The sequence below is a fragment of the Abramis brama genome (genome assembly GCF_963993115.1).
Source record: "Abramis brama genome assembly, chromosome: 9".
NCBI classification, from domain to species: domain Eukaryota; kingdom Metazoa; phylum Chordata; class Actinopteri; order Cypriniformes; family Leuciscidae; genus Abramis; species Abramis brama.
This window is the reverse complement of record NC_139971.1, coordinates 25,608,579-25,619,721: the sequence shown is the minus strand read 5'-3', so window position 1 is coordinate 25,619,721 and position 11,143 is coordinate 25,608,579. Positions and strand designations below refer to the sequence as shown.

Sequence of the window (11,143 nt, the reverse complement as noted above, 5' to 3'; positions counted from 1 at the left end):
CCCTTTGTGAGAAAGGTCACTCCTGGCAGGGTATCACTCTAAAAAGGGTCCTCCTACTCCTTTCGGGACCTCTAGACATCTAACGCATGTCTTTGGGCAAGAGCAATCCCAGTGAAGTAATTGATTTTCGGACAGTTTGATTGTATCTGTTTACCTGGTCTATTTTAGGCAGGCAGCAGAAAATGCTGTATGACTGTTGTTAAATTGCATCATCTGACCACCAGGCACCTCTTCTTTCATCTACTCCCTCCTCCCCCGAGTCATGTCTTTCACTTTTCCCCCACCCTGTACGCAACTCTCTCCCCATCATCAAAGTTTTGCTCTTTCTTTTCTCTTCACCATCCCTGCTTTCTTTCTAGTCCCCCCTCTCATTATCTCGTAGGGTATGAAGGAAAACGGCAACTGACTCCTGAACAATTTTAGGATTGCATACACACCCACACTCTCTCTTCCACTTTAACACACACCGTATCATCAAATTCCAAAATAGGACCTCTCTCTTTCCACGCAGAGGCACATGAAAGAAGTTCATAGGCTTGACAGGATACGACAAAAGCAAGCGAGCGACTCAGGCTTCAGCTCTGATCAGAGATCAAGTCTCCTCCGCAGCTCCAGGGTGCTCTGGGACTGGAAAACTTCACAGTGTGCCACCTCCAGAGGAGCTTGACAAAACACTGAACCCAGAAGTGACAGAAAGAGAAGGCTAACGCTAGTGTGACGAGCAGGTGAGTTGTGCTGTCCGGTTTGCCCTTCTCATTCCATCATCCTCATTGTAATATATTGTCAAGACCATACTGTGTCCAGTCAGGGACTTCACCATACTGGCTAAAAAAACAACAACTTTAGGTTTACCACCTGGCCCACTTTGCAACTTATTCTGACTAAGAAGTCTTAATATTTAGCAATATTATTGATTTGCACTGACAATATTGGATGAGAACTGAAGTGAGCTGCTGGATGATGACATCACTGTTTTCTCCAGAGCTGCTTTATAGACCATATGTAGCCCCGCTCCTTTTCAGCGCTGCACTCGTTGTGTTTGTATTTCCACAGCATGAAGGTAAGATCTAATGAATTTATGAATGAACCGCTTGTTTTGAAAACCTCCCGGTCACCTGACATTCATGACATCTGCTTCAAACATTTCAATGCTCATAATAACTTTAGTTAACTCTACAAGAAGTAATTCCACTTCACCAGCTAATTACTCTTTGTCAGCGATGCCATAGAAATATACAGAGCTACCGCAAAACGGAAGTTGAAACACAAAATTCTAAAGATGGCTGTGCTCTTGTTTCTCTGGTGCATAGAGTGTAGCTAAATTGAACTCATTTCATAATTGATGAACTAATCATTTGAACTGACTTCAGCTGAACAATGGCACTGTTTTTTTTTTAGAGTTGCTTTACAGCAGAAATGAATTCGGTTTGCAGCATTGATAATTACTTTCCTGTGTATTACTGTAAAGCTGCTTTGAAACAATCTGTATTATAAAAAGTGTTATGCATATAAATGAAGGTGACTGAACAGTTAAACAGGTCAAGACCACGGCTGACGTAAAATTACCAACCACAGCTTTTTTTTTTTTTTTTTTTCAGGTATAATTTAAGGGTGGATTAGTATCAAATAGTTTGTACCACAATAAAAGACCCATTGAAAAAATGGCTGTTCATAAAAAAATGTAATACAAATTGTGGAAATGTGCTTGTGAATTACTAGCTGCTATATGTGAAACTGTCTCAAATTCTCAAATTATGTTCTTCCTCAGAAATGCTTGTTGCAGTAATCTTGTAAACGAAAACAAAGTTATGATAGACTTTGTTTTCAGGTAGACTGAGAAAAACATCTCCTAGAAGCCAGCCAGCCAATCAGATTACCATGGAAGTGACTCTCAGAGCGGCTCTGGAGATGAAGTTCATGCATTCATGTCTTCATATAGTGAGACGGCAGAGACTGAAAACACTGCGTGCTTCAGTGTGTTTGTGTGGTAAACGAAACTGCGCGTCTGTGCTATTCATTCACACAAAGACAAGCAGAACATGCAGGATTCAAATTTAAATAGTATTTTTGTGGTTTAATGTTCACAGACACTATATAGCTATATATATCGGCTACAGTGCTCCTAGTTAAAAGAGTGAGTCTGGACTTCCCAGACAGCAACATAGTGTCGGCCCAGATCCGACCCACATCTGTTACGCGTTGAATCCAGATGTGGCCCGGATCTGGGCCGACACTGTGTTGCTGTATGGGTTGGTACCGAAGTACCGGTACTTTTTACAACCCTAGTAGAGACCTAGAGGGAACATCCTATAGCAATGGTCCCCTAAACATTCCCAGAACTTCCTGAATGTTCCCTGAAGGTCTGCCAAATAACGCACCCCAACCCTCAAAAGAATTCCACATCGTGACCGTCTCGGAACGTTCTGGGAACATTACCAGGTGACATCCTTGAAACCAGCGGGAACGTTCTGAGAATGTTCTGGGAACATCACAATTCCAAATAAAATATGGTCCCATAAACTTTCTGAGAACATCCTGAATGTTCCATGAAGGTCTGCCAAATAACGTCCCCCAACCCTTAAAAGAACTCCACATCATGACTGTCTCAGAACGTTCTGGGAACATTACTAGGCGACGTCCTTGACACCAGCAGGGACGTTCTGAGAATGTTCTGGGATCTAAAAATTTCTAGTGGGGTATGATTTATAAACTGTTTTCCCTACAAGGACAAGGCTTTTGGACATCTTTGTGGGGACATTCTATCCCCATCATATATAGAGAAGATCACAGTGATTAGATGGCATCATTGTTGTATCCATCTTTAAAGTCTTCTTCATTAGTAGAAACACATGGATATGCTGTAACGAGGTATGTTGTTATGGGAAGAAGGAGGCAGGAACCGGCGAACATTCAGATACATTTTTAATAACAAATACAAAACGAAAGTAAAAGACAGCAGCCCCTCACGGACGACTGCTGTCACAATAAAACAGAAACAAAACACAACATAAATTCAGGCCTGTCCTCTCTCGCTCTTCACTGTCGTCGCTCCTCCTTTATGCTTCCGCTCCTCCGTGAGAGATACGAGACCAGTGCGTCGCGCAGGTGTGGCTCATCATTAATCACGCCACCGGCCTCGTGCCGCTCTCCCACGGCCCTCGGCCTCGTCCTGCTCGCCACATATGCATTTCCAATTTTCCAAACAAGCTTCAAAATCTCTAAATGTTTGAATTACTCCTTTTGAAAAGTACAGAGAACTGGCTTATATTAAAGTCAATCCGTATTCATCACATCCAATTACAGAAAGCACATTTATTTTTGTTTTGTTCTAAAACGAGTGTTTTTCTTTGTCTAATACAAGCGCATCAGGCTTATGGCCAGGAGTGTCATGCCTTTTTAAAGTCAGGGGGCACCAAGAGGTTTCTAAATATGCTTTTTTATGTAATCTGTCTTTTAATTATGCATGTCATGAAATGCTGTGAATTCTGAAAATAAAAAAGAGAAATCTGCCATTTTTAGTGTTTAATTTAAATGGACCGTTTTATGGGTCACTGCTATTTTAATATAAGAGATTTAATTAAGATCTGAAAGATTGTTGACTAGATTGACATGGTCTGATTTTATACATCTGTACAAGATGATATTTAACATAAAAATATAAATGCATACTTTGAATGTATCTTTCTTCCACATCTTCACACATCATCTAAAATTGGCCTGCGTATAAAAGCAATTACCTCGGTTTTTAACTTTTTTAAGATGATTTCATGATTTACTCTAAAAAGTATAAAACTGACAAATGTAAAGGGGTACAACATGTTGAACTAAATTCAAAATAAAGCAGCAATGTTTGTTAGCTAATAGCAGAAAGTACAGCTGAGATTTCCTAGTGTGTGTTCACATTTTCATATTGGATTTTTTCCCATTCTTCTTGGCAAAATTGCTCCTGCTTCATGAGTTTGGACAGAGACCATTTGTGAACAGCAATTTTTAAGTCATTATACAGATGTCCGATTGAATGCTCCACTCCAGAACATAAGCCCATTAGTCCAGTGTGACTTTTGCTGGGTCATTGTCCTGCTTAAGATGAATTATCTTGTGTGTGTGAACTTAACATCTTTATCCTATGAAGCATTGCTAATGATGATACGATGCAGACTGTGAACTCATTGACAGTTGTCATTGACTTTATGTACAGTCTTTTTTATCAGATAAAAAAAAAAGAATTACATACTTTTATTCAGAAAGGATGCATTAAATTGTCAAAAGTGAAAATATTGTCTCCATTGGCCTGCCAAACCCGAGCGCCACACCGTGGCCTGGCTATATGGTGCCAGTGTCGTGCTACGTTGTTGCGAAGCCGATGCTTCCGGATGCCGATGCAACCGGAAGCCGATGAAGCCGATATTTTTTGTCTTAAAAGGGGATGTCAGAAATGTTATATTATTGTACTTATTTCCGTTATTTTTGTATATATTTATATTGTGTATATTTATTTATGTATTAGATGTTATGTTATATGTACGTATATATTTATGTCTTAATTGTAAATATGTACATACTTACCTCAAGATGGTTTAGCCAAAGGGGAGGGCCTTGGGCTTTAAAAGGGAGCCTCAAACCATTGTAAGGTTGTCATTTAACCTGTCAGGCCAGCATGCAGTTGTAGTGCCATGAGCAATTCTTTACTTCCATTATTGCACTTTTTTTCTTTGTTACTTTTGTATATAACTTTTATTGTTTTTGTTCTGGGACAGTGAGCACTGTAAATAAACATCACTTTACACTCATCAATGTGTAGCAATAATGAGTTATTTTAAAGGGAATTAGCACTCACATGAGGGGTAATATTCATAAGATTATGAATATGTATATTGCATACACAAATTAAATTATTCCAAATAAGGAATAGTCTAAACCTCACCGTGTATGAATAATTAACACAATTGCTCGTAGTAAATATTCATATAGGTCGGTACAATTATATCAATTGTCAGGGTAAATTTCATGTAATTCATTATTCAGTTATTGCGCAATCTGTCCGTTTAGCGAACTGTATACGCGACTTCCTTATTAGAATCTACAGGCCTGTAAACAACGACCATAACCTTCCTCTGGCCACAAGGATGGATATTTTCGTGTAAGGCACTTTAGATCTCTCAATAATCAAACCAAGTAGAGCTTTGTAGCTTAAATCATATCTTCAGGGACTTCAAATGATGGAACAATTCAATTCAAAACAGATTCAATTCAAAGATTATGGAGTTTAATAAAACAAACTAAAGATTACGTATACTACTTAAAACACACAGGAGTAAATATGCATAACAAAACAACAATACAAAAATGATGATCATACGAAATTTTGGAGAGAGAGAGAAGAGAGAGAGAGAGAGAGAGAGAGAGAGAGAGAGACTGTAAGTGAATGAGAGAGAGAGAGAGAGAGTAAGTGAGTGAGAGAGAGAGAGAGAGAGAGAGAGAGAGAGAGAGAGATTTTCTCAGGACATAAACAGTTCAAACAGTTATTTCACAAAGAGACCCAAAGGCATTAGGAAGTTCTCAGACAACCTTAAAACAGCATTTCTTTTCAGATTTGCGATATTAAAATGGTAACATTACTTGCTTTTTACGGCCCCTTTTGTGCAGCTGGTTTGAAAAGATGCCTAGGCCGCGTGTCCGATGTTCCTTCCGTTCGGAGTAGATGATGCAATAGACTCAGCGGCAGCATGTTCAAGGATGACTTGATCGTGAATTTGTTCCGTTCGTGAATACACTGAACGAAGGACAAAATATCAAACTGAGGTAGATAAAGGAAAATACTTAGATTAAAAACGAAATTAGAAAGCAAACGAAGAACTCCGGCTGGAGTTCGTAGCGAAGAAGAATGGACCTCTCTCTGGCGAACTGCATAGATGAGAGTGTGGCGCCGTGTTTTGAAGGAGCTAAAGTCACGCCTGCTCACGTGTATGAGCCAATCATTTGGGCGGAGGCGTGACCGTAATACTCCTTTGTTCACGACAGTACATGCCCTCTGGAAATTCTGCAGAATAGGCAGAATTTGGTCATAATACACTTATAACCTGTTATTAATGAAAGGCATGCATTATTCGGTACTTCATGTTAAAGATTCGACATCGTCGGATTCTTCTGAATAAAACAATACTAGGAACGATAATACTGTGAGCTATTAACGAGCAGATACATGATCCTCCGTGATTAAAATACATATCAAACTGATTACATACCAATAAAGCTTATAGTTATAGCAATTTGTCATACAGAGACCATGAAACACAACAAGAAATACATTTCCACATTTCAATATAATTAAAATGGTACTTTTGAAACACACGTGGTCAGGGATGAGCGTGTTTCTATGTTGGTGTGTGTGTGTGTGTGTTTGTGTATGCAGGGTCATTCCAAGTTGACTCGCGTGGTGAACTTTGTTCTCCCGAGGTTCGTATGTGTGTGTGTATGTGTGTGCGTATGCAGAGTCATTCAAAGTTGAACCGCGTGTTGAACTTTTGTTCCCCCGAGGTTCGTTTGTGTGTGTGTATGTGTGTGCGTATGTGTGTGCGTGTTCTCTTGAACTGATGAGATTAACAGTGGGCACATGGTCAAACATCTGGTAACACAACGTTTCTTTTGTTCGAAAGTGTCGGGCGCCATGGGGGAAACCCAGCGGGGTCGTTGGGTCTTCGCCAGAAAGACGCCTTTTGCTCGTCACATGTCTTATAGATCAATAACACAGGATGCTCCTTTGTTTATTCAGGAATGAAAAGAGCTGTATATCCAGAATCAGACTCCAGTAATCTAATCAAATGACACCATTTGCTTGGATTCACAGTCCGAAACGAACAGAGTGTTTGTTAGAATACTAGAATCCAGTAATTTAATCAAGATAGCAGAACTGACCATCTGCTTTGTGTTACAAATGCATGAGGGTAACAAAGGCTATATCCTGTCTAGTCCGAGCCAATAGAAGCTCTACTGTGGCACAATTCACACAAAATTTGAATGATGGTTATGGGAGGAATGTGACATAACACACTCTGCTGCATATGGGGATACGTATAGCGGCACACAATCAGAGTGTCAATGATGACCCCTGTACACCGTCAAAAGCACCTACAATGGGCACGCAAGCGTCTGGACCTTGAAGCGGTGGAAGAAAGTCGTCTGGTCTGATGTGTCCCGTTTTCTTTTTTTATATCACGTACGGCCGTGTACGTCTGCTCCGTTCACCTGGGGAAGTGATGGCACCAGGATGCACTGTGGGATGATGACAAGCCGGTGTAGGGAATGTGATGCTCTGGACAATGTTTTGCTGGGAATCCCTTGGTCCGGCCATACACGTGTGCTCCCTACCTAAACATTCTTGCAGACCAGGAACACCCCTTCATTACAATGGTGTTCTCTGTTTGAAGTGGCCTCTTTCAGCAGAATAATGCCGCACTGCACGCATTGTTCAGGAATGGTTTGAGGAACATGATGAAGAGTTCAAGGTTTCCCCCGGCCTACATTCCCCAGATCTCAATCCAATTGAGCATCTGTGAGATGTGTTGGACCAACAAGCTTGATTCATGGCAGCTCCACCTCACAACTTACACGACTTGAAGGGTCTGCTGCTAGTGTCTTGGTGGCAGACACCACATGACACCTTCAGGGGTCTTGTAGAGTCCATGCCTCTGCGGGTCAGAGCTGTTTTGGCAGAACATAGAGGTTCAACAGCATATTAGGGAGGTGGCGGTCATAATGTTTTGGTTTATCTGTGTATATAAGTCGGTTAGGAACCTGGGTGTGCTCTTTGATACCAATCTTTCATTTGAAAATCACGTGTCTAGTATCTGTAAAACCACATTTTTTCATCTTAAAAATATATCTAAATTATGTCATATGCTCTCAATGAAAAATGCAGAACAATTAGTTCATGCGTTCATGACATCAAGGCTAGATTATTGTAATGCTCTTATGGATGGTTGCCCTGCACGCCTAATAAACAAACTACAGCTGGTCCGAAATGCATGATGATGATGATGATGATGATAAAACACAGGTGATACAGATAAACTGAAAATGACTGAAGACAGCACGTGATGTAATGACAGGAAGAAAAGTCCAATGAAAACAAACTAAACCAAACACAACTGTGACATAACACCCCTCCCCGCAAGGCGCTTCCTCGTGCCGTAACTAGACCAACTGCGGAGGGAGGGGAGGAGGGAGTGGGCTCAGGAGGGAGTGGGTTCAGGAGGAGGACAAAGAGCAGGTGAAGGACAGACAGAAGGCAGGAGGGACCAGGGTGGAGCAGGCGGTGCAGGCAACCAGGGTGGAGTAGACGGTGCAGGCGACCAGGGTGGAGCAGAAGGTGCAGGCGACCAGGGCAGAGCAGATGGTGCAGGCGACCAGGGTGGAGCAGATGGTGCAGACTGTGCAGGCGGCCAGGGCGGAGATGACGAAGGGAGGAGCCATAGTGGAGGCAGGGCTGATGACTCCAGGGGGCCGACAGACGGGGGCGGAGCAGGTCGAGCTCAGGCGAGGAGCTCAGGTGACACCGAGGATCCGGCAGGACATGGCGATGCTGCGGTGGAGCCAGAGTGACAGAGGACCAAGGTGGAGCTGGAGGGAGTAAGGAGCCCAACGGAGCCAGAGGGATGAAGGGACGAGGCGAAGCCAGAGGAGTGTAGTCCCGAGGCGAGGGCAGGCCGAGTAACGACCAAGGCGGAGCCGGGGGGACGAGGGAGCCCGGCGGAGCTGGTGGACTGATGGGCCACGGTGGAGCTGAGGGAGGAAGGAGCCAAGGTTGAGCTGATGGACTGAGGGGCTGAGGTGGAGGTTGGAGGTGGAGACCGGGGATCCACTGACCATGCTGGAGCTGAAGGCTGGCAGACCCACGGCGACTCCACCTCCCCGAAGGTGGTTTGAGGAGCTGAGGGGCTGACAGGCAGTGGCGGAAGAAGGGTTGAGAGGTGGTAGATGGGAGGAGGTGGGAGAGGGAGGCTGGGTGGGAGTTCAGGAACAGACTCAGGCTCGGGAACAGACTCAGGAACAGATTCAGGCTGAAGCTCAGGAACAGATTCAGGCTGAGGCTCGGGAACAGACTCAGGAACAGATTCAGGCTCAGGAACCAATTCAGATACAGGCTCGGGGACAGAAGACTCAGGCTCGGGGACAGAAGACTCTGGACGGGCGGTCTCGGCGGGACTAGACTCTGGACGGGCGGTCTCGGTGGGACGAGACTCTGGAACAGGGACAGGTTTTGGCATGGCGGCGGCCATCTTGGCTGAGGGCTCAGGCGGTGAGGCGACGGCCATCTTGGCTGAGGACTCAGGCGGTGAGGTGGCGGTCATCTTGGCTGAGGGCTCAAGCTGGTCAGGCATGACATGAAAAAGCCTTGGGTCAGGCTGTGTTCCAGATCGGGACACGATGCTCTCCAGACACCGGATGAAGGTCTCCCTCCAATCCAGTCTGGTGGTGTCTGGGAGGTCGATTGGATGGTTGAATGTTGCCCCGATCTGGAACAAAATCGTCCATTTTGGGCGGTCCAATCTTCTGTCACGATGCGGTGCAGGCAGAAGAAGACGAAGAGGAGTCAAAAGTTCCAATACAAACTTCTACTTACAATATAACTCAAACAGGCACATAGGACACAGGCAGAATATGTGTGTGTGTGTGTGTGTGTGTGTGTGTGTCTATTTAGCACCAAAACTTCCTATCTTCCTAACATTGTCGGGAAGCAGACACACTCTGTCAGTTCAAATCTAGAATAAAAACACATCTCTTTGGCCTAGCATACACATAACACATTATAGACTTCTATAATTCAATGTTAGGCTGCATAGATTAGGTCAGCCGAACCGGGAACACTTCCCATAAATCCTGATGTACTTACATCATAAGAAGGATGGCGTCTACGCTAATATTAGTCTCTCTGTTTATCCGAGGTTTACCGCAGTCCGCCGGATCCAGGTCGTATCCAGATCTGATGAAGGACCTGCACCTGGACACGATGACAACGCAGTCCTGAAGAGTCCCTCCTTCCCTTCCCTTTACCTTAGTACAGATAAAATGTTGTCGGGATAATTCCGGTTCGCATAGCTACGCAGACACGACAAAAAAGATTTCTGTATTATAAATTTTTAAGGCCAGACAAGTAGTTTATTGAGGGTTGATTTGTAAAGAAGGACTACACACCTGCACACATATATATTCAAACGCGCATACCTTTGGACTGAACACGTAATGTGCATGTGCGCGACATTTGCGTTTCGCGGGTTTGTGTTTATGAGGTTTGCGCAGAGATAAATGATAATCGTTTGCACCTTCGAACCTATTTCAGGGAGTGCGTTCTCGAGACACCAGGCACTGTTTTGTGCGGATGGGCGTTTTCCTTTCCTAAGGGTTTTCCTGGTAGAACCGTGTTGTGTTAGCGGCCCCTAAGTTAAAGGGATAGTTCACTTTGAAATTAAATTTTGGTATGTTTTAGCTTACCTCAAGGGCATCCAAGATGTAGATCTTTGTTTCCGCAGTAATTTCAATTTTGATATTTTTAGGTCAAACCGTTCTTGTCTGTCAGTCATACAGTGAGGAAAATAAGTATTTGAACACCCTGCTATTTTGCAAGTTCTCCCACTTAGAAATCATGGAGGGGTCTGAAATTGTCATCGTAGGTGCATGTCCACTGTGAGAGACATAATCTAAAAAAAATAATCCAGAAATCACAATGTATGATTTTTTAACTATTTATTTGTATGATACAGCTGCAAATAAGTATTTGAACACCTGAGAAAATCAATGTTAATATTTGGTACAGTAGCCTTTGTTTGCAATTACACAGGTCAAACGTTTCCTGTAGTTTTTCACCAGGTTTGCACACACTGCAGGAGGGATTTTGGCCCACTCCTCCACACAGATCTTCTCTAGATCAGTCAGGTTTCTGGGCTGTCGCTGAGAAACACGGAGTTTGAGCTCCCTCCAAAGATTCCCTATTGGGTTTAGGTCTGGAGACTGGCTAGGCCACGCCAGAACCTTGATATGCTTCTTACAGAGCCACTCCTTGGTTATCCTGGCTGTGTGCTTCGGGTCATTGTCATGTTGGAAGACCCAGCCTCGACCCATCTTCAATGCTCTAACTGAGGGAAGG

The 11,143-nt window shown here is 43.5% G+C and overlaps 1 long non-coding RNA gene across 1 annotated transcript in view; it reads left to right on the top strand.

Annotated features, from left to right (window-relative positions):
* The first annotated feature begins 342 nt into the window (after positions 1-342).
* LOC311089706 overlaps positions 343-11,143 on the top strand; it is a 37,019-nt gene continuing 26,218 nt past the window's right edge. Inside the window, exon 1 of the long non-coding RNA XR_014607746.1 lies at positions 343-725. This is a non-coding gene — a long non-coding RNA (uncharacterized lncRNA). The remainder of the gene's footprint in view (positions 726-11,143) is intronic.